Raw genomic sequence first — 24,425 nt, forward strand, 5'->3', positions numbered from 1 at the left:
TACAACACCGATCAAATTGACACAAACGCAGAACAACGCCAAATTCATGAGAAGTTGAATGGATTAGAAAAAGCTATAAAGGACAATCAAAACCCATTGGACCTTCAAATTACTGACCAGGAGCTCTATAGGAAACTTCAGGCTCTCAAATTTAAAAAAGCATGCGGACCTGATGGCATCCTAAATGAGATGCTCAAACTCACTAGTGCAACATTTCAACTGGCTATATTAAAACTGTTTAATTTGATCCTGAGTGTAGGTTATTTCCCTGACATCTGGAATCAAGGACTCATAACCCCAATCTTTAAGAACGGAGACAAATTTGACCCTAACAATTACAGAGGCATTTGTGTGAACAGTAACCTGGGGAAGGTTTTCTGTAGTATTATAAATGTAAGAGTTCTTCTTTAATAAACACAATGTCTTGAGTAAAAGCCAAATTGGATTTATACCAAAACATCGCACAACTGATCATATTTACACCCTACACACCCTGATAGATAAACATGTCCACCAAAATAATACCAAAATATACGCTTGCTTTATCGACTTCCAAAAAGCATTTGATTCTATTTGGCATACAGGACTGTTCTACAAAGTTATTGAAAGTGGTGTAGGGGGTAAAACATTTGACAGAATTAAATCAATGTATACTGGCAATACGTGCAGCATTAAAACTGGTAAGAAAATAACAGAATTCTTTAACCAGGGGCGGGGCCTTCGCCAGGGTTGCAATCTGAGCCCTGCACTCTTCAATATTTACATTAACAAATTGGCCACTATTCTAGAAAAATCCTCAGCCCCTGGTGTTAGTCTCCACAATTCAGAAGTTAAATGCCTGCTCTTCGCAGATGACCTATGCCTGCTGTCACCCACAGCACATGGCCTAGAGCAGAGCCTGGACCTGCTAGAGCAGTACTGCCAGACCTGGGCCCTGGCAGTAAACCCCAAAAAGACTAAAATAATGATTTTCCAGAGAAGATCCAGATCTCAGGGAATTAGACCAAAGTTATCAATTGGTACAAAATATATAGAGTACTGTACACACTACAATTACTTAATTTAAAAATAAGCTCAACTAGACACCTTAATGAGGCAGTAAATGAACTGAGAGAGAAAGCACGCAGGGCATTCTACGCCATTAAAAAGCAAATTCAAATTGAAATACCTATTAAAATTTGGCTAAAACTAATTGAATATGTCATTGAACCAATTGCACTTTATGGCAGCGAGATGTGGGGTCCACTTGCAAAACAAGATTTCATCAAATGGGACAAACACCCCATTGAAACCCTGCATGCAGAGTTCTGTAAGATTCTCCTACATGTCCAGAGAAAAACTACAAACAATGCATGCAGGGCAGAATTAGGCCAATATCCACTAATAATAAAAACTAAAAAAAGAGCAATTAAGTTTTGGAAACATCTAAAATACAGTGACCCCCTCTTATATCATTACCAAGCCCTGCAATGCCAAGAGCTGAGCAAAGAAAAGAGTCCCCTCATCCAGCTGGTCCTGGGGCTGAGTTCACAAACCTGTTCTACTAACACATTGAAGCCTCAGGACCCTCATCCAGCTGGTCCTGGGGCTGAGTACACAAACCTGTTCTACTAACACACTGAAGCCTCAGGATCCTCATCCAGCTGGTCCTGGGGCTGAGTTCACTAACCTGTTCTACTAACACACTGAAGCCTCAGGACCCTCATCCAGCTGGTCCTGGGGCTGAGTTCACTAACCTGTTCTACTAACACACTGAAGCCTCAGGACCCTCATCCAGCTGGTCCTGGGGCTGAGTTCACAAACCTGATCTACTAACACACTGAAGCCTCAGGACCCTCATCCAGCTGGTCCTGGGGCTGAGTTCACAAACCTGATCTCCTAACACACTGAAGCCTCAGGACCAGAACATCTAATCAATCAGAATAAACCAAATTACAACACAGTCAAAATAAAACTACATTGCTTATTTGGAAACACAAGCACAAACACAAAGCAAACTGCAGTGCTATCTGGCCCTAAATCGACAGTACACCGTGGCTAACTATTTGACCATGGTTACCGATCAACACCTTACAAAAACCTTGACAAAGTACAGGCTCAGTGAGCACAGCCTTGCCATTGAGAAGGGTAGACACAGGAAAACCTGGCTCCCTGTAGAGGAAAGGCTGTGCAACCACTGCACAACAGCAGAACCTGAGACGGAGCTGCATTTCCTGACAAAATGTCAAAAATATAAAACAATTAGAGAGTGTCATTTCCCTAAATTTGAAACCCTTATTCAAGGTTTCAAAGACCTCTCTGATGAGGATAGGCTCCCCGTCCTGTTGGGGGAGGACGCAGAGAGCTGTGTGTTGGCAGCGCACTACATTGCTGCCTGCTATAAGATGAGGGACAGTGTCTGACAGACCAATCAACCTGCATATGTCCTCTACTGTATGATTATTGTTATTGTTCAATGTGTTGGTTATTTTGACCCTTGGTTATTGTTGTTACTGTTGTCCCGTTGACAATTTTGATTCTCATTTTTTATTTATTTTTATATTGTAAATATCCAAAATAAGCTTTGGCAATATGTACATTGTTACGACATGCCAATAAAGCGAATTGAATTGAAATTTAAATTGAGAGAGGGGGAGAAAGAGGGAGAGAGGAGAGAGAGAGAAAGAGAGGGAGAGAAAAAGGGAAAGAGAGAGGGGGAGAAAGAGAGAGAGAGAGAGAGAGAGAGAGAGAGAGAGAGAGAGAGAATATCATGGGATGTGTGAGATCCTCTGTCCTCCTCCCCAGGTTGTCATGGTGGAGAGTGATGGGTCTGCTGTGGATGTCACAGACCAGGTGTGTCTTTCTGTTGGCTTGGGTGAGCCAGAGACAGTGACATGTGAGGACAGAGGGGTCAAAGGTCATAGCGACCCCAGCCAATCATCAGAGCTCCTGTTGAAAGCTGCTTGCTGTGATGAGCTTCTGCAATCCTCTCTATCTATCTCTCTCTGTGTCTCTCACGTCACTGTCTCTCACTCACCCACGCCATCACACAAAGGCACACACTAACTCACAGATGCACGCAATGTCAACACACACACAGGCACACACACACACACACACACACACACACACACACACACACACACACACACACATCACAACACCTCCTCCTAAACGCTACTCACCAGCTATCTCACGATCAAATACCAGTATTTAACGAAATTGTTCTTTATCTCCTGCATACACCACTGCCCATAATTGGCTTCCAGAGGCATTACAATAACATGTTTGACTTGACTACAGAAAGGGACAGAGAGATATAGGGAACTTCTATGAGTGTAATGTTTGCTGTTCATTTTTATTGTTTATTTCACTTTTGTAATATTATCTACTTCACTTGTTTTTGCAATGTTAACATATGTCCCATAAAGCCCCTTGAATTGAATTGAATATAGGAAGAGAGAGAAAGAGCGATAGGGAGAGAGAGTGAGAGATAGGGAGAGAGAGAGAGAGATAGGGAGAGAAACATATATATAGAGAGAGACAGAAAGACACACAGAGAGAGAGAGATGGAGAGAGAGAGAGACATAGGAAGACAGAGAAAGAGATAGGGAAAGAAAGAGATATATAGAGATATATAGAGAGAGACAATGAGAGACAGAGAGAGAGAAAGAGAGAGAGAGACAGAGAGAGAGACAGAGAGAGAGAGATGTAGAAACCGAGAGAGAAGCAGAGAGCAACTACACCATAGACAGGAATCAGCTAACTACCTGCCTACCTGCCTTCAAACAGCTGTGGAGGACAATAGTCTTCAGCACCTGTTTGTCACAACGACGTTAAACTTCAGAGGAGTGAGACGAAGAGAGATGAAGGCAGGATGGCAATTAACTGGCACGGTTCAGTGAAGAGCTGCTGGCACAATTAGCAGGCCAGCTAGATAGCTTCCTGTCAGAAAGAAGACAGCTCAGGCAGAACAGGAAACAACTGAACTTGATCACAATTAATGGACAACTATAGATAGTTTATATACAGCCAACTATAGATAGTTTATTAACAGCCAACTATAGATAGTTTATATACAGCCAACTATAGATAGTTTATTAACAGCCAACTATAGATAGTTTATATACAGCCAACTATAGATAGTTTATTAACAGCCAACTATAGATAGTTTATTAAGTAACACAAGTACGAGTGAACATGGAAGTTGTGATTTTTTGGAAGAAAGAGGGAAAAAGTCCAACTACAGCAAAACAGGAAGGAGAGGCATGGAGAAGAATCATCTATAATCATGGTACCTCCTGTCCTGTCCTATTATTTTGTTATTTCTTTATTTTGGAATGATTCCCCTGCTAAGTGTTTTCAACACATAAATAGAAGGAAGTAAAGCATGAATAATTATATTTCTATGGTTTTCACCCTCACAGCTGATATAGAAACAGAAAACCCAACCATTGACTCAAATGGGGATTTGTGTTCTAGAAATTCTATTTCTATGGCACTGTGGTTTCATAGGGTATCATAGCAGCTGAATACGATTGGCTGGCGTGTCACCAATGCTGAGATGATGAGGAGGAGGTCTATGTATAAGACATTGAGTTTCCATTACTCCTCTCATCCTCCTCTCTTGCCTGCAGCCCAAATGGCATCCTATTCCCTACATAGTGCAATGCTAAAGTTGTCCATGACGTGATTCGAAACATGCAACGTTTGGAAAGCTAGAAAGTAATGTTACAGTTGACGTCGGAAGTTTACATACACTTAGGTTGGAGTCATTAAAACTCGTTTTTCAACCACTCCACAAATTTCTTGTTAACAAACTATAGTTTTGGCAAGTCAGTTAGGACATCTACTTTGTGCATGACACAAGGAATTTTCACAACAATTGTTAACAGACAGATTATTTCACTTATAATTCACTGTATCACAATTCCAGTGGGTCAGAAGTTTACATACACTAAGTTGACTGTGCCTTTAAACAGCTTGGAAAATTCCAGAAAATGATGGCATGGCTTTAGAAGCTCCTGATAGGCTAATTGACATAATTTGAGTCAATTGGAGATGTATCTGTGGATGTAAGTGTTGTTACATAGATGCTGTGTTCACGATGCATGATTAATACATAATTCAAGGTTTATTTGATGTAGTAAATAAATAAATGATTTATTGATGTATAGATAAGAATTTAAATGTGATGTAACATGTAAATTAACATTAGGCCATTGTCTGTGTTTTTATGTTCCATCCCGGAACTAACGTTCTCTGTTGTGTTACTGCTACGGAATTTGTTAATTGACTGTGTGCAATCTAACTTAAGCAGATCTTAGTCTGAGTCATAATTGTTGATGGCAGAGGCTAAGAAAGACAGTAAAGGGACTTTCAAGGGACTTTAAGGATTCAAGAACCTCTTTTCAGGACAAGCAGCCAACGAGGTATTTTGTTCAACCTATAGAACTTTGTTTATAGTCGCGCCAAGCGCCATTTGTATTTCTTTGTTTCAGTACTGTATAATTTATCAACGTTACTGTGTTCATTCAAACATATAGTTCTCACGGCGTGACGTGGATGCATCGGAGAAAAAGACCTGCAATGCAATAAACGCCCGTTTCAAGGAACCAACCTGTGTCTGTTGTCGTGAAGAGAGCTACAGTGAGAACTCGCCTGCTCAACACGGGTAGGAGAGACAAGACCGCCGCCGGTAACGACGCAACGAAGATCCAGCAGATCAGATAAGCAAAGCCCATGACAGTGTCGGCTTAGCGACAGCAAGCAACGGTGATTGGACTGTGTTGAAAGCGCAACTTTTCAGGCCAAAAGCACTCTACCACAACATTCAAGTTAAGGTGGGATGAGAAGTGGTTCTACTTGGAAATTGCAACTAAGGACTCAGCTCTATGAATCGTACATACTGTGCTTAGCCTACATGTTTTGGGGATAAATCGAATGTGCTGGTGTTTGTGGTTGTTACGTGTTACGAGATTTAAAGGGAAACTTAACTCCATAAGCAAGTGAACACGTTTTGAGTAAAGATAAAAGATAATCATACATTGAAATTAAGATTAGTGTTTTATGAAAAGTGGTGTTAGCCAAGCTTAAAGAGCAATTTAAGCAAAGTTTAAAAGGTACCTCCACTGATGTGAAATTCTTTTATGTGAAGTGATATGTGATTTTGTCACAGGATCCAACGAAAGTGGCGCCCCTCCTCGGTCGGGCGGCGCTCGGCGGTCGTCGTCGCCGGCCTATTAGCTGCCACCGATCGTTGTTTCTGTCGTTTAGTTTTGTCTGTCTGTTCCGCACCTGTTTTGTGTATGTCATTAGTGGGGACTTATTTAAGGTGTGTTTTCAGTTGGGATTTTGTGCGGGATTGTTGATTGTCCATTCAGGACGGTGGTCCGTGTTTTATTACGGGTTTATTTCTGAAAGTTTCACGAAGAGAGGATTTACCGGGCTGCGCCCCGTGCGTTTTTGTGCCGCTTATATATATTGTTTGTTCGCAATATTGGGAATGTGTTTTTCCCAGGCAGTCTGTCTGTAGCGCCCTGTGCCTCGCGTTTTTGTTTTGTGTGTCAAATTATTAAAAGGACACTCAACTCCAGCACCTGTCTCCTGCATCTGATTCCACCTTACACCAGTCCAAGTCAACTGTGACAGATTTAATGCATTATATGCATATTCATTCTGTGATTAAGGTTTATACTAAGTTTATTTGTACCAAAGTAATTTTCAATCTTATTTTGAAATTGAAGTCAACTTGAAGTCTAGCTAAGTGCTGATAGTTATCTTGATGCAATACTGAAGTTTATATTTAGAAGTTAGGCTACCCACCTAGTCTTCACACAGTTAAGGAATTCATACAGTTATTAACCTTCCTGGCTAATCAGATTTAGGCCTACTGTAGCCTACATTCACCCATAGCCTAATATAAATCCAATTCAAGCTCAATAGTTGAGACACACATACCACATCCATCTCAAAATGTCAGACACAAAGACTGAGACATGCCGTGAAATGACCAAATCACCTGCTCAACCCGACGCGACAGACACAGAGTCTGCAGAAGAAGTGGAAAGGCTACGAAGAAGTGAAAGAACCCGATCTCTAACAGAGAAAGGAAAAGAACTTCAAGAAGAAAGGCTGAAGAGTCAACAACGTCGGTACAGGATCATCCATGAGAAGTGGAAGTATCATGCAAGAATAGGCAAGGAAATATTGACTGATTCGGCCTCCGAGGACGAATTAAATGAGCTGATTGAGAACATGAAAAGCACCTGTTCTGATGTACAGGTCATTTATGAAGAGTTAAGTAGAATGCAAACTCCTGAACCAAACCTGCGACGCAAAGTTGACACGTGCATTTCGCTTTCAGGATTTATCGTTCAAAAGGCAGAAAGGCAACTTAAAGGGCATACATCAGATGAGGAGGAAGAACCTTGGCCTGATGATGGCTCGATCCTAGACTCAACAGGTTCTCTATCAAGGCCACCGTTTCGTCGATCAAAATGTGTTTCTATCCACTCTAGCATCCACTCAGTTAAAAGAAATGAGGCTGCAGCTGAAGCTGCTGCATCCAAGGAGATTTTGGCAGTGTTGGATGAACAAGAAAGGGAAGCGATAGAACTTCAAAGGCTAGAGGCTGAAGGAAAACAGCGGCTGACACAATTTGAATCTGAGAACCTAGCCAGACAACAGGCAATGCAAAACAAGCGTAGAAAGCTTAAACATCTAGAGGAAGTGAAGAAGTTGAACGCTGCAAGAGCTCGAGTAAAGGTCTACGATCAAGTCGAAGACAATTTTGAGACCGCTGACTTTTTGCATAATTTTGAACCAGCAGGAGAACTTCAAGTTCTTAACCTCACAGTTCCTCCAGACCGCCCTCAATCTCTACCAGTCACAACGCAAGCCCTATATGCCTCAAGTCCCTCATTCATTCCTCAACCAGTTACAAGTCAAGCTCCTAGTTCCCAAAGTCCACAATTGGTACCTCAAGCTCCACCAACTTCAGTGTCCATGCATCAAGTGCAGAACAGCTCTGATCTGGTCAACATGCTAGCAGAAGCTATAAGTGCCAATCGTCTCCCAACACCAGAGCCTGCATTATTCACTGGAGATCCTTTGAAATTCAAAGACTGGCAGCTATCTTTCGAAACATTGATAGACAGGAAAAACATTCCAAAGAATGAAAAACTGTATTACCTAAGGAAGTACTTAGGTGGTGCCGCAAAGAAAGCTGTTGAAGGATTTTTCCTACTAGGCACTGAAGCAGCATACGACTCAGCCTGGCAGCTGTTGCAAAACGTTTCGGAGACCCATTCATAATTGGGAAGTCCTTCAGAGACAAGCTGCATGGATGGCCAAAGATAAGCTCTAAGGATGGTTGTGAACTAAGAGACTTTGCAGACTTCCTCAAGAGCTGTGAGGCTGCAATGCCCCACATTAAGACATTGGAAGTTCTGAATGACTGCAATGAGAGTCAAAAGATTCTGCTGAAGTTGCCAGATTGGCTGGTATCCAGTTGGAACCGCAAAACGATGGAAGTCAGACAAGCAAACACTGGGTACCCACCATTCAAGGTGTTTGTAGACTTTCTATCAAAGGAAGCAGATCTCGCTTGCAATCCTATATCCTCAATACAAGCGCTCAAGAGTATGGAAAGCGAGAAACCAAAGCATCCACGAAGTCAAACCATTCAAGCAAAGACACTGTCCACAAACACAACACAGAGCAACATCCCATCATGCATTTTTTGCAAAAGAACAGGACATGTCCTCGTCAAGTGCAGAAAGTTCAGTGAACAGACAGTTCAAGATCGTGTCAAGTTTGTGCAAGCAGAAAAGCTTTGCTTTGGATGTTTGAAGACCGGTCATCACTCAAGAACGTGTGATAACAAGAGTACGTGTGAAAGATGTCAGAAGAGACACCCGACATGTTTGCATGATGACAAGTTCAAGGAACATCAAAGGTCGACACCTCCAAAGGTAGACGACTACTCAAAGCACAGGGCAGACACCAAGGAAATAGCTGCAGCAGCAATTACCAACAGAGTCATACCTAAGCACACAAACGTGCTCAATCATACCAGTCTGGGTCTCGTCCACAAAACAGCCAGATCAAGAAGTTCTCGTCTACGCGCTCTTAGACACGCAAAGTGATACGACTTTCATCCTAGATGAAGTGGCCCAAGAACTCAACACAAACAAAGAGAATGTCAGTTTGCGGCTGTCCACAATGTCTACAAGGTCAACAGTCATACCCTGCCAGAAACTGACAAGTCTACAAGTGAGAGGGTACAACTTAAAGAAAAGGATCCCATTGCCACCACTTTTCACACGAGAATTCATTCCAGCACACAGGTCGCACATTCCAACTGCTGAAAGAGCTCTAAAATGGCCTCATCTGGAACAATTGGCAGACAAGATTCCACCACCACTGGATTGCGAAGTAGGCCTTCTGATCGGCTATAACTGTCAACAAGCCCTCCTTCCAAGGGAGATCCTGTCCGGTGAAGAAAATCATCCATATGCACAGCGAACTGATCTCGGCTGGAGCATTGTTGGCTGCTCGACTCAAGTAAGTGACTTTCGGTGATGCAATAGGAACCAGTCACAGAATCATAGTGCGACAAGTGACACCTGCCGTGCAGCCATCAGTTGAGCTGAAGAGAGAAATACACTTTGTGTGCAAAACTCAAGTCAAAGAGATCAATCCAACAGACATAATCAAGGTCCTCGAATCTGATTTCGCAGATCACACTGCAGATGACAACCCAGTTTCTCAGGAAGACCTTCTCTTCTTGTTTAAAGTGAAAGAAAGTATAAGGCAGAAGGAAGACGGCCACTATGAACTCCCACTTAATTTCAAGACGGACAAACCTAATCTCCCAGACAATAAATGAAGTGCAGTTCAGCTGAAAGAGTCTAACTGGCTGAAAGGACCCAACTTTCTTTGGCAGCGGAGTCTTCCACGTGAAGAGGAAATGGTGGGAGAAGTAGAAACAACCAACCCTGAGCTTCGCAAGGCCCATGTCCACGCAGTCAAGATGAAAGAAGTGAATTCAATAGCGAATCGCTTCATTAAGTTTTCTGACTGGTCCAGAGCAGTGAGAGCCATCGCCAGGCTCCAGAAATTTGTCAGGGAATTCAAAGGACTCACCAAGAAACTAGTGGAAGCTTTCCAGGGTTGTAGAAGCTCATCCTAGTGCAGACGGCATGGTGTGAAAGCTGAAGCTACTAGTCAGTGACACTACACTTGGTAAAGAAAAACCACACACTAGATCAGTCCACCTTGAAAGGCCTATTCACAAGGTAGTTACCTTACTAGAGGCTAACTAAATCACATACGTTCATTCAGACTTAAAACATTTTATTAATTATTTTCATAATTTTGTTTAAAAGAAAATCCCACATTCCAAGTTAATGAGTGATTTGTTGGGAGTGTAAGTGTTGTTACATAGATGCTGTGTTCACGATGCATGATTAATACATAATTCAAGGTTTATTTGATGTAGTAAATAAATAAATGATTTATTGATGTATAGATAAGAATTTAAATGTGATGTAACATGTAAATTAACGTTAGGCCATTGTCTGTGTTTTTATGTTCCATCCCGGAACTAACGTTCTCTGTTGTGTTACTGCTACGGAATTTGTTAATTGACTGTGTGCAATCTAACTTAAGCAGATCTTAGTCTGAGTCATAATTGTTGATGGCAGAGGCTAAGAAAGACAGTAAAGGGACTTTCAAGGGACTTTAAGGATTCAAGAACCTCTTTTCAGGACAAGCAGCCAACGAGGTATTTTGTTCAACCTATAGAACTTTGTTTATAGTCGCGCCAAGTTCTATTTGTATTGTCGCGCCAAGCGCCATTTGTATTGTCGCACCAAGCGCCATTTGTATTTCTTTGTTTCAGTACTGTATAATTTATCAACGTTACTGTGTTCATTCAAACATATAGTTCTCACGGCGTGACGTGGATGCATCGGAGAAAAAGACCTGCAATGCAATAAACGCCCGTTTCAAGGAACCAACCTGTCTGTTGTCGTGAAGAGAGCTACAGTGGATGTATTTCAAGGCCTACCTTCAAACTCAGTGCTTCTTTGCTTGACATCATGGGAAAATCAAAAGAAATCAGCCAAGACCTCCACAAGTTTGGTTCATCCTTGGGAGCAATTTCCAAACACCTGAAGGTACCACGTACAAACAATAGTACACAAGTATAAACACCATGGGACCACGCAGCCGTCATACCACTCAGGAAGGAGACGCGTTCTGTCTCCTAGAGATGAACGTACTTTGGTGCGAAAAGTGCAAATCAATCCCAGAACAACAGCAAAGGACCTTGTGAAGATGCTGGAAGAAACAGGTACAAAAGTATCTATATCCACAGTAAAACGAGTCCTATATCGACATAACCTGAAAAGCCACTCAGCAAGGAAGAGGCCACTGCTCCAAAACCGCCATAAAAAAGCCAGATTATGGTTTGCAACTGCACATGGGGACAAAGATCGTACTTTTTTGAGAAATGTCCTCTGGTCTGATGAAACAAAAATAGAACTGTTTGTCCATAATGACCATCGTTATGTCCGGCATCATGAGGCAGGAAAATTACGTGGATATATTGAAGCAACATTTCAAGACATCAGTCAGGAAGTTAAAGCTTGGTTGCAAATGGGTCTTCCAAATGGACAATGACCCCAAGCATACTTCGAACGTTGTGGCAAAATGGCTTAAGGACAACAATGTCAAGGTATTGGAGTGGCCATCACAAAGCCCTGACCTCAATCCCATAGAAAATTTGCGGGCAGAACTGAAAAAGTGTGTGCGAGCAAGGAGGCCTACAAACCTGACTCAGTTACACCAGCTCTGTCAGGAGGAATGGGCCAAAATTCACCCAACTTATTGTGGGAAGCTTGTGGAAGGCTACCCGAAACGTTTGACCCAAGTTAAACAATTTAAAGGCAATGCTACCAAATACTAATTGATTGTATGTAAACTTCTGACCCACTGGGAATGTGATGAAAGAAATTAAAGCTGAAATAGATCATTCTCTCTACTATTATTCTGACATTTCACATTCTTAAAATAAAGTGGTGATCCTAACTGACCTAAGACAGGGAATTTTTACTAGGATTAAATTGTGAGGAATTGTGAAAAACTGAGTTTAAATGTATTTGGCTAAGGTGTATGTGAACTTCCGACTTCAACTGTAGAATGCCCACCCATCCTCCCAACCAACCGTCTTCCTATCGTTTCTGTCTTAAGTAACCTACTGTCTTTATCTGTGATTGAAATTCACTGTATACAAAATCGTGTACTGTACATCATTTTTTAGCTAAATATAAAACGTGTGTCTATTTCACAATAATCTGTGATACTGGGTTGTGTATTACAGTGTGTGTAAGGATGTACATGTGGGGAAAGAGTAGTGCTAAGGCAACTGATGACATTGAAACCAATGTGATTGGGAAAGAGGAGGTTCTAGTCCCCAAGACTACGAAGCTGTAAGCAGAAGATTCCGGACTATTATATAATATAATAATGAGACAATAAATGGGTCCAAGCACCAATCCTTGGGGAACACTTCCAGCTGTCTTGCAGAAGCGACTCTGAAAACACACCTTACCCAGCTATCAATTACTTCACACTGGAAGACGTTAAGCTACACTAAGGCTACCCTTAAGAAAAAGGCTACAAATTGCAATAAAACAGATAACTTTGGGGTCATACTGTATGTTAACAGAATGTGTAATTGATCCTATTAAACACTAAAGCGATGTTTAAAGGGAGAATTAGGCGGGGCTGATGACACTAAAAAAAGGAATTGATTGCCTACTTCACCCATATTTAATTGTGTGAATTCCAGTAGTTAGAGGGAGGGACTGGGAGGAGGGAGGGCTACACCTGGAGATGGATGGAGAGGAGGGAGGGCTACACCTGGAGATGGATGGAGAGGAGGGCTGGAGGGACAGGGAGGAGGGAGATGGAGGGATGGAAAGGAGGGAGGATGGAGATGTATGGGGAGGAGGGAGGGCTGGGGATGGAGGGATGAAGAGGAGGGAGGATGGAGGGATGGAGGGACCGGGAGGAGAGACGGCTGGGGATGGATGAGGAGGCAGGGCTGGGGATGGATGAGGAGGAGGGAGGGCTACACCTGGAGATGGATGGAGAGGAGGGGGGGCTGGGGATGGAGGGACGGAGAGGAGGGGGGCTGGGGATGGAGGGACGGAGAGGAGGGGGGGCTGGGGATGGAGGGACGGAGAGGAGGGAGGGTGGAGTCAGTCTGTATCGACCGGCCATCAGCTCTCCTGGGTCCTGAATGCCACCAATAGAGAGTATGCCAATCACTTGAGGTTTCTCTCATTCACTACCAAAACCACTACCGACCCATATTCAAAAATAGCCTCAGTGAGTAGCAGTACTGAACTAGGATCAGTTTTAGATCATAATGAATAAGTGGTCACAACGCCCTCGTCCTCAGTGATTCGCCCAGCACTAAGTTCCCTTACAGCCCTCCTCAGTGACTCGACCAGCACTAAGTTCCCTTACAGCCTTCCTCAGTGACTCGCCCAGCACTAAGTTCCCTTACAGCCCTCCTCAGTGATTCGCCCAGCACTAAGTTCCCTTACAGCCCTCCTCAGTGACTCGCCCATCACTAAGTTCCCTTACAGCCCTCCTCAGTGACTCGACCAGCACTAAGTTCCCTTACAGCCCTCCTCAGTGACTCGACCAGCACTAAGTTCCCTTACAGCCCTCCTCAGTGATTCGCCCAGCACTAAGTTCCCTTACAACCCTCCTCAGTGATTCGCCCAGCACTAAGTTCCCTTACAGCCCTCCTCAGTGACTCGCCCATCACTAAGTTCCCTTACAGCCCTCCTCAGTGATTCGCCCATCACTAAGTTCCCTTACAGCCCTCCTCAGTGACTCGCCCATCACTACGTTGCCTTACAGCCCTCCTCAGTGATTCGCCCATCACTAAGTTCCCTTACAGCCCTCCTCAGTGACTCGCCCATCACTACGTTGCCTTACAGCCTTCCTCAGTGATTTGCCCATCACTAAGTTCCCTAACAGCCCTCCTCAGTGACTCGCCTATCACTAGGTTCCTTTACAGCCCTTGTCCTCAGTGACTCTCCAATCACTAAGTTCCCTTATAGCCCTTGTCCTCAGTGACTCGCTCATCACTAAGTTCCCTTACAGCCCTGCTCAGTGACTCGTTCATCACTAAGTTCCCTTACAGCCCTCCTCAGTGACTCGCCCATCACTAAGTTCTCTTACAGCCCTCCTCAATGACTCGACCAGCACTAAGTTCCCTTACAGCCCTCCTCAATGACTTGACCAGCACTACGTTCCCTTACAGCCCTCCTCAGTGACTCGCCCAGCACTAAGTTCCCTTACAGCCCTCCTCAGTGACTCGTCCGTCACTAAGTTCCCTTACAGCCTTCCTCAGTGACTCGCTCATCACTAAGTTCCCTTACAGCCCTCCTCAATGACTCGCTCATCACTAAGTTCCCTTACAGCCTTCCTCAATGACTCGCTCATCACTAAGTTCCCTTACAGCCCTCCTCAGTGACTCGCCCATCACTAAGTTCCCTTACAGCCCTCCTCAGTGATTCGCCCATCACTAAGTTCTCTTACAGCCCTCCTCAATGACTCGACCAGCACTACGTTCCCTTACAGCCCTCCTCAGTGACTCGCCCAGCACTAAGTTCCCTTACAGCCCTCCTCAGTGACTCGCCCAGCACTAAGTTCCCTTACAGCCCTCCTCAATGACTCGACCAGCACTAAGTTCCCTTACAGCCCTCCAAGGACCCTGCCTCAATAAAAGTTAGTGGAGGGTAGAGGCTGGTTGAGAGCGAGATGAAGGGTGGTGAGGGGACGGGGGATTGATGGAGGGTAGAGAGGGGATAGATGGAGGGTAGAGAGGGGGATAGATGGAGGGTAGAGAGGGGGATAGATGGAGGGTAGCGAGGGGGATAGATGGAGGGTAGAGAGGGGGATAGATGGAGTGTAGAGAGGGGGATAGATGGAGGGTAGAGAGGGGATAGATGGAAGGTAGAGAGGGGATAGATGGAGGGTAGAGAGGGGATAGATGGAGGGTAGAGAGGGGATAGATGGAGGGTAGAGAGGGGATAGATGGAGGGTAGAGAGGGGGATAGATGGAGGGTAGAGAGGGGGATAGATGGAGGGTAGAGAGGGGATAGATGGAAGGTAGAGAGGGGATAGATGGAGGGTAGAGAGGGGATTGATGGAGGGTAGAGAGAGAGATATATATGGAGGGTAGAAGCAGGTCATCCCTTCCCCCTCTCCGTGGCTGCCCTGGCACAGCTCTCGGCCAGGTGGAGGCGAGCACTCAGCCTCATCCTCACTCTGCCTGGTTCAGAGGCTTGGCAGACACCAATGATTAGGTTAAACACACAGTAAGAGGCCTCGCACCAACAGCTGAATATAAACCACCAACAGAATGTAAACCACCAACAGAATATAAACCACCAACAGAATATAAACCACCAACAGAATATAAACCACCAACAGAATGTAAACCACCAACAGAATGTAAACCACCAACAGAATATAAACCACCAACAGAATATAAACCACCAACAGAATGTAAACCACCAACAGCTGAATATAAACCACCAACAGAATATAAACCACCAACAGCTGAATATAAACCACCAACAGCTGAATATAAACCACCAACAGAATATAAACCACCAACAGAATGTAAACCACCAACAGAATATAAACCACCAACAGAATGTAAACCACCAACAGCTGAATATAAACCACCAACAGAATATAAACCACCAACAGCTGAATATAAACCACCAACAGAATGTAAACCACCAACAGAATGTAAACCACCAACAGAATGTAAACCACCAACAGCTGAATATAAACCACCAACAGAATATAAACCACCAACAGCTGAATATAAACCACCAACAGCTGAATATAAACCACCAACAGAATATAAACCACCAACAGAATGTAAACCACCAACAGAATATAAACCACCAACAGAATATAAACCACCAACAGAATATAAACCACCAACAGAATATAAACCACCAACAGAATATAAACCACCAACAGAATATAAACCACCAACAGAATATAAACCACCAACAGAATATAAACCACCAACAGCTGAATATAAACCACCAACAGAATATAAACCACCAACAGAATGTAAACCACCAACAGAATGTAAACCACCAACAGCTGAATATAAACCACCAACAGAATATAAACCACCAACAGCTGAATATAAACCACCAACAGAATGTAAACCACCAACAGAATATAAACCTCCAACAGAATGTAAACCACCAACAGAATGTAAACCACCAACAGAATATAAACCACCAACAGAATATAAACCACCAACAGAATATAAACCACCAACAGCTGAATATAAACCACCAACAGAATATAAACCACCAACAGAATATAAACCACCAACAGAAGAGAGAGGGAGGGAGTGGGAGAGAGGGGGAGGGAGTGGGATAGAGGGGGAGGGAGTGGGATAGAGGGGGAGGGGGAGGGATGGAGACGGAGAGAGGGGGAGGAAGGGAGGGAGGGAGAGAGAGAGGGGGAGGGAAGGACAGGAAGAGAAGGGGAGGGAGAGGAAGAGAGGGGAAGGGAGGGGAAGAGGGGAGGGAGGGGGAGAGGGAGAGGGGGGAGGGAGAGAGGGAGGAAGAGAGAGGGAGGGAGTGGGAGAGAGTGGGAGGGAGAGGGGGAGGGATGGAGATGGAGAGAGGGGGAGGGAGGGAGGGAGGGAGGGAGGGAGAGGAAGAGAAGGGGAGGGAGGGAGGGAGAGGAAGAGAAGGGGAGGGAGAGGAAGAGAGGGGGAGGGAGGGAGGGAGAGGGAGAGAGAGGGAGGGAGAGAGAGGGAGAGGGAGGGAGAGGAAGAGAAGGGGAGGGAGAGGAAGAGAGGGGGAGGGAGGGAGGGAGAGGGAGAGGGGGAGGGAGGGAGGGAGGGAGAGGGAGAGGGAGGGAGGGAGAGGGAGAGAGAGGGAGGGAGAGGAAGAGAAGGGGAGGGAGAGGAAGAGAGGGGGGAGGGAGGGAGGGAGGGAGGGAGAGGGAGAGAGAGGGGGAGGGAGGGAGGGAGGGAGAGAGAGGGGGAGGGAGAGAGGGAGGGAGAGAGAGAGGGGGAGGAAGAGAGAGGGAGGGAGTGGGAGAGAGGGGGAGGGAGAGGGGGAGGGATGGAGATGGAGAGGGAGGGAGAGGGGGAGGGATGGAGATGGAGAGGGAGAGAGAGGGGGAGGGAGGGAGGGAGAGGGAGAGAGAGGGGGAGGGAGGGAGAGGAAGAGAAGGGGCCCTCCCCTCCCTGAGGGAGGGAGAGAGAAGGGGAGGGAGAGGAAGAGAGGGGGAGGGAGGGAGGGAGAGGGGAGGAAGTATAGCAGTCTCTCTCTTGTCCTCATCAACTCCTCTGTTGTTCATTTCTCCTCTTGTCGTGTTTGTTCTCACGACCATAAAAAGCAGAGCCAGAAATCGATAGACAAAGTGTGGTGAATAAAACTCAGTGTACATTTTCGGTGTATTTTTTTTCTCCCTCTATACTTTAGCTTTGAAACAAGATGTAAAACATGGAATTGCCATTTTGAAATTCAGCTTGAAGTTGATAGTGACTGCCGCTCAGAGAAGCGTTTTCCTCTGTATTCTGTCTGTTCCATCATCAGGGAAAGCAAAGGAAGAAAGCTGAGTTTGTGGTTAAGTTCCAGGTTCAGCCTTTGAAATGCAATAAGGACACCAAGTACATATCAAATATCCTGAGCGTTCATTGATGATATAGGCTAGAGTAAATGGAGGACTTAAATATGAAAGCTATGTCTCTCCGTTTCTGTCTCTCTTCCTAAAATGGCAGCATAACAGTGGTAATGATTGTCTGGAAATGAACAGGTGGCCTAAATGAGGGGAATCAGGTGGATGGGACGGGGTGAGTGGGTAAGAGCCTCCCTGCCACCTCCCTGGCTGTCACTCCTGGCTGTCACTCCTGGCTGTCACCCCTGGCTGTCACTCCTGGCTGTCACTCCTGGCTGTCACTCCTGGCTGTCACTGGCAGACGACGTAAAAAAATAAATAAAATGGCATCGAGATCAGAGGTCAAAGATCAACAACAACAACAACAAAAAAACAGTCATCTAGCAGGCTCTTTGAAACACATGATTGTACCAGGAAGTCAAACTACACTATTAACACACTATGTTAAAGACAGGCTCTTTACCAGGCCTAGGGACTATCGTCATATCTCTATGGATGGGTAAAGAAAGCACAGAGATAGAACGACTAGACCTAGACTCCCATTCAAGTCAATGTTAAATCTATTCACCTGGGGTTAAGGTTTAGCCACCGACTATGGTAATACTTCTCCGCGATTACGGTAAAGTCTGGTGGCATATAGGTCAACTGTAGCCTAGCGTCGTTGACCCCTAAGGTCACAGCTCTGACGCCACAGTGATCGTCACTCCGTCATCCTTCAGCCCGCAGCCTCAAACACAAGAGAAGAAGAAGACGTGACGTCGAGCTGAGCGCTTAAAGCAGGAAACCATCTCCCAGGCCAACTCGTTTCACCTGACAGGTTAAATGTTCCATGCCAGACCATATGGCATCAGAGCAGCGCCCCACAATGGAAGAGACGGGATAGGAAACGCATCACAATTAAAGGATTTGGCTACAGGTCAGATTCCTGCATAGGAACCTCTACACTATCCTCACCACTCTACTAACTAGACTACACTACACTACACTATCCTAACACCACTCTACTAACTACACTACACTATCCTCACCACTCTACTAACTACACTAAACTACACTATCCTCACCACTCTACTAACTACACTACACTATCCTAACACCACTCTACTAACTACACTACACTATCCTAACACCACTCTACTAACTACACTACACTATCCTAACACCACTCTACTAACTACACTAAACTACACTATCCTAACACCCCTCTACTAACTACACTATACTACACTATCCTCACACCACTCTACTAACTACACTACACTATCCTAACACCACTCTACTAACTACACTACACTACACTATCCTCACCACTCTACTAACTACACTACACTATCCTAACACCACTCTACTAACTACACTACACTATCCTAACACCACTCTACTAACTACACTACACTATCCTAACACCACTCTACTAACTACACTAAACTACACTATCCTAACACCCCTCTACTAACTACACTACACTACACTATCCTCACACCACTCTACTAACTACACTACACTATCCTAACACCACTCTACTAACTACACTACACTACACTATCCTAACACCACTCTACTAACTACACTACACTATCCTAACACCACTCTACTAACTACACTACACTATCCTCACACCACTCTACTAACTACACTACACTACACTCACACCACTCTACTAACTACACTACACTATCCTAACACCACTCTACTAACTACAGTACACTATCCTAACACCACTCTACTAACTACACTAAACTACACTATCCTAACACCACTCTACTAACTACACTACACTACACTATCCTCACACCACTCCACTAACTACACTACACTACACTATCCTCACCACTCTACTAACTACACTACACTACACTATCCTAACACCACTCTACTAACTACACTACACTATCCTAACACCACTCTACTAACTACACTACACTACACTATCCTCACACCACTCTACTAACTACACTACACTATCCTAACACCACTCTACTAACTACACTACACTACACTCACACCACTCTACTAACTACACTACACTATCCTCACACCACTCTACTAACTACACTACACTACACTATCCTCACACCACTCTACTAACTACACTACACTATCCTAACACCACTCTACTAACTACACTACACTACACTATCCTCACACCACTCTACTAACTACACAAAACTACACTATCCGCACACCACTCTACTAACTACACTACACTATCCTCACCACGCTACTAACTACACTACACTATCCTCACACCACTCTACTAACTACACTACACTACACTAACACCACTCTACTAACTACACTACACTACACTATCCTCACCACTCTACTAACTACACTACACTACACTATCCTAACACCACTCTACTAACTACACTACACTATCCTAACACCACTCTACTAACTACACTACACTACACTATCCTAACACCACTCTACTAACTACACTACACTATCCTAACACCACTCTACTAACTACACTACACTATCCTAACACCACTCTACTAACTACACTACACTATCCTAACACCACTCTACTAACTACACTACACTACACTATCCTAACACCACTCTACTAACTACACTACACTATCCTCACACCACTCTACTAACTACACTACACTACACTATCCTAACACCACTCTACTAACTACACTACACTATCCTAACACCACTCTACTAACTACACTACACTACACTATCCTAACACCACTCTACTAACTACACTACACTATCCTAACACCACTCTACTAACTACACTACACTATCCTAACACCACTCTACTAACTACACTACACTATCCTCACACCACTCTACTAACTACACTACACTACACTATCCTAACACCACTCTACTAACTACACTACACTATCCTCACACCACTCTACTAACTACACTACACTACACTCACACCACTTTACTAACTACACTACACTACACTATCCTAACACCACTCTACTAACTACACTAAACTACACTATCCTAACACCACTCTACTAACTACACTACACTACACTATCCTCACACCACTCTACTAACTACACTACACTATCCTAACACCACTCTACTAACTACACTACACTACACTATCCTCACACCACTCTACTAACTACACTACACTATCCTAACACCCCTCTACTAACTACACTACACTACACTATCCTCACACCACTCTACTAACTACACTACACTATCCTAACACCACTCTACTAACTACACTACACTACACTATCCTAACACCACTCTACTAACTACACTACACTATCCTAACACCACTCTACTAACTACACTACACTATCCTCACACCACTCTACTAACTACACTACACTACACTATCCTAACACCACTCTACTAACTACACTACACTATCCTAACACCACTCTACTAACTACACTACACTACACTCACACCACTCTACTAACTACACTACACTATCCTAACACCACTCTACTAACTACACTACACTACACTATCCTAACACCACTCTACTAACTACACTACACTATCCTAACACCACTCTACTAACTACACTACACTACACTATCCTAACACCACTCTACTAACTACACTACACTATCCTAACACCACTCTACTAACTACACTACACTATCCTCACACCACTCTACTAACTACACTACACTATCCTAACACCACTCTACTAACTACACTACACTATCCTAACACCACTCTACTAACTACACTACACTACACTATCCTAACACCACTCTACTAACTACACTAAACTATCCTAACACCACTCTACTAACTACACTACACTATCCTAACACCACTCTACTAACTACACTACACTACACTATCCTAACACCACTCTACTAACTACACTAAACTATCCTAACACCACTCTACTAACTACACTACACTACACTATCCTAACACCACTGTCATATATTTGTTGAGTTTAGAGGAACAGGACCAGGCAGCACAACAACACTGTATTTAAAGACAAAGACACACAACGCCCTCTCCCTGTCCCCAAACCACAACCCTACACAACCCTACCACAACCCTTACACAACCCTACCACAACCCTACCACAACCCTACCACAACCCTATACAACGCTACACAACCCTACCACAACGCTACACAACCCTACACAACCCTATACAACCCTACCACAACCCTACACAACCCTACCACAGCCCTACACAACCCTACACAACCCATAATACAACCCTACACAACCCTACACAACCCTACCACAACCCTACACAACCCTACACAACCCTACCACAACCATACCACAACCCTACCACAACCCTACCACAACCCTACACAACCCTACACAACCCTACCACAACCCTACACTACCCTACACAACTCTACACAACCCTACACAACCCTACACAACTCTACACAACCCTACACAACCCTACACAACCCTACCACAACCCTACACTACCCTACACAACTCTACACAACCCTACACAACTCTACACAACCCTACACAACCCTACCACAACCCTACCACAACCCTACACAACCCTACCACAACCCTACCACAACCCTACACAACCCTACACAACCCTACCACAACCCTACCACAACGCTACACAACCCTACACTACCCTACACAACCCTACACAACCCTACCACAACCCTACACAACTCAACACAACCCTACACAACTCTACACATCCCTACACAACTCTACACAACCCTAACACAAACTCTTGCCAGTCTACACACAGCGACATACACACACACACACACACACACACACACACACACACACACACACACACACAAACACACGTCATTGGCACATTCGCTAGCGACATCCTTGCTGTAAGCCAGCGTGTAAAGATACTTTAAATACCTCGAGAAACTCTCTATTCCTGTTGGTTCGTTGCAGGGTTCAGGCAGGTTCAAACACACACGCACACACTGTACCCATCCCCCCCCTCCCCTCCCCTCCCCCCCCCCCCCCCCCCCTCCCCCCATACCGCCACCCCATGCTCAATCTCTGACTAAGCTGTTGAGGATCAGAGAGAGTGAACTTATGGACTATGGAGGGCCAGGGTTTATAAAGCCATACAAGATTACACTCTGAGTCCAAAATAATCCTATTTCCCTTTATAGGGCTCTGGTCATGATTAGTGCACTATGTAGGGAATAGGGCCCTGGTCTAATGTAGTGCACTATGTAGGGAATAGGGCCCTGGTCTAATGTTATGCACTATGTAGGGAATAGGGCCCTGGTCTAATGTAGTGCACTATGTAGGGAATAGGGCCCTGGTCTAATGTAGTGCACTATGTAGGGAATAGGGCCCTGGTCTAATGTAGTGCACTATGTAGGGAATAGGGCCCTGGTCTAATGTAGTGCACTATGTAGGGAATAGGGCCCTGGTCTAATGTAGTGCACTATGTAGGGAATAGGGCCCTGGTCTAATGTAGTGCACTATGTAGGGAATAGGGCCCTGGTCTAATGTAGTGCACTATGTAGGGAATAGGGCGGCATTTGGTCTGCAGACACTGTTGGTTCACGGCCTTGTTATCCACTCTCCCTGCTCGCAGAACACACACACACACACACACACACACACACACACACACACACACACACATATACACACACATACACATACACACACACACATACACCCATATACACACACATACACATACACACATACACACACACACACACACACCACACATACACACACACACACACATTCACACATACACACACACACACACACACACACACACACACACACACACACACACACACACACACACACACACACACACCCCCTGCCTGCTTGCTACTAACGCCTTCATCGTGATAATGATGCCAGTCCGTAATGACAATCAAAATAATAATAATAATAACGACGACCCTGATAATATTACAAAACATTTCAATAACAATGGCCGCTCTAGAATCAGATAATAGTGGGGTACCAGGAAGCTGAAAACAGAGTGAGGAGTCTTCACGCTACACTAGATTGACGACACAAACTAGGTCCAGGAGAGATACAGGACGTGTGCATTGTAAACGACTCAACAGATCAGAAACACATCCCACGGACCTCCATTTTTGCGTCACTCTCGACGTATTTCTACGTACTTTTTTTGTTGTTGTTGTTGTTGTGCGGCTGAAATATATTTTTTTGGGGGGGGGGGGGGACGCGACGAAAAACAGAACTTCGTAGCTTTTGCCTCGACCGTGACATCAGTGTAGAGAACCCTTAAAGAGAAAGATCTAAGTTAAAATATATTTTATCTCCCACACTACCACCAGATGTAGGCATCTACACCACATACACCCCCCCCCCCCCCGACTGGTACAGTGTAAAAACAACAGCTCTCACACACCACATGTCCCTGCCAGAATTACCTTAATACCAGTAGACAGCATGTTTTTATCTGTTAGTCAAATTAAAAATGAAAGGCTTTTCTTTATTTAAAATATCCACACATTTGTGAATCTTTGCATTAATCAAGTGTGCATCACTTAAGTGTAATATGGGTAAGATGAGAAGCTCCTGTGTACAGTTTGAATTGCTATGCTTATTTTGTTTGTCTATATACTATGGTATTTACGGTATGATAAATAGCTGAACTATATACTATGGTATTTACGGTATGATAAATAGCTGAACTATATACTATGGTATTTACGGTATGATAAATAGCTGAACTATATACTATGGTGTATTTT

At 44.3% G+C, this 24,425-nt stretch overlaps 1 protein-coding gene and 2 long non-coding RNA genes across 3 annotated transcripts in view; 2 read left to right on the top strand and 1 right to left on the bottom strand.

Annotated features, from left to right (window-relative positions):
* LOC115148362 (transcription factor 4-like) overlaps nucleotides 1-24,425 on the bottom strand; it is a 238,281-nt gene that overhangs the window by 63,312 nt on the left and 150,544 nt on the right. The window lies entirely within an intron of this gene.
* On the top strand, nucleotides 5,204-5,594 carry LOC115149556 (uncharacterized). The gene is made up of 2 exons (XR_003866903.1): nucleotides 5,204-5,411; nucleotides 5,526-5,594. It is a non-coding gene; the product is annotated as an uncharacterized LOC115149556 (long non-coding RNA).
* Nucleotides 10,417-10,999, top strand: LOC115149557 (uncharacterized). The gene is made up of 2 exons (XR_003866904.1): nucleotides 10,417-10,768; nucleotides 10,931-10,999. It is a non-coding gene; the product is annotated as an uncharacterized LOC115149557 (long non-coding RNA).

The sequence above is a fragment of the Salmo trutta genome, chromosome 15 (assembly GCF_901001165.1).
Source record: "Salmo trutta chromosome 15, fSalTru1.1, whole genome shotgun sequence".
In the NCBI taxonomy this organism is placed as follows: domain Eukaryota; kingdom Metazoa; phylum Chordata; class Actinopteri; order Salmoniformes; family Salmonidae; genus Salmo; species Salmo trutta.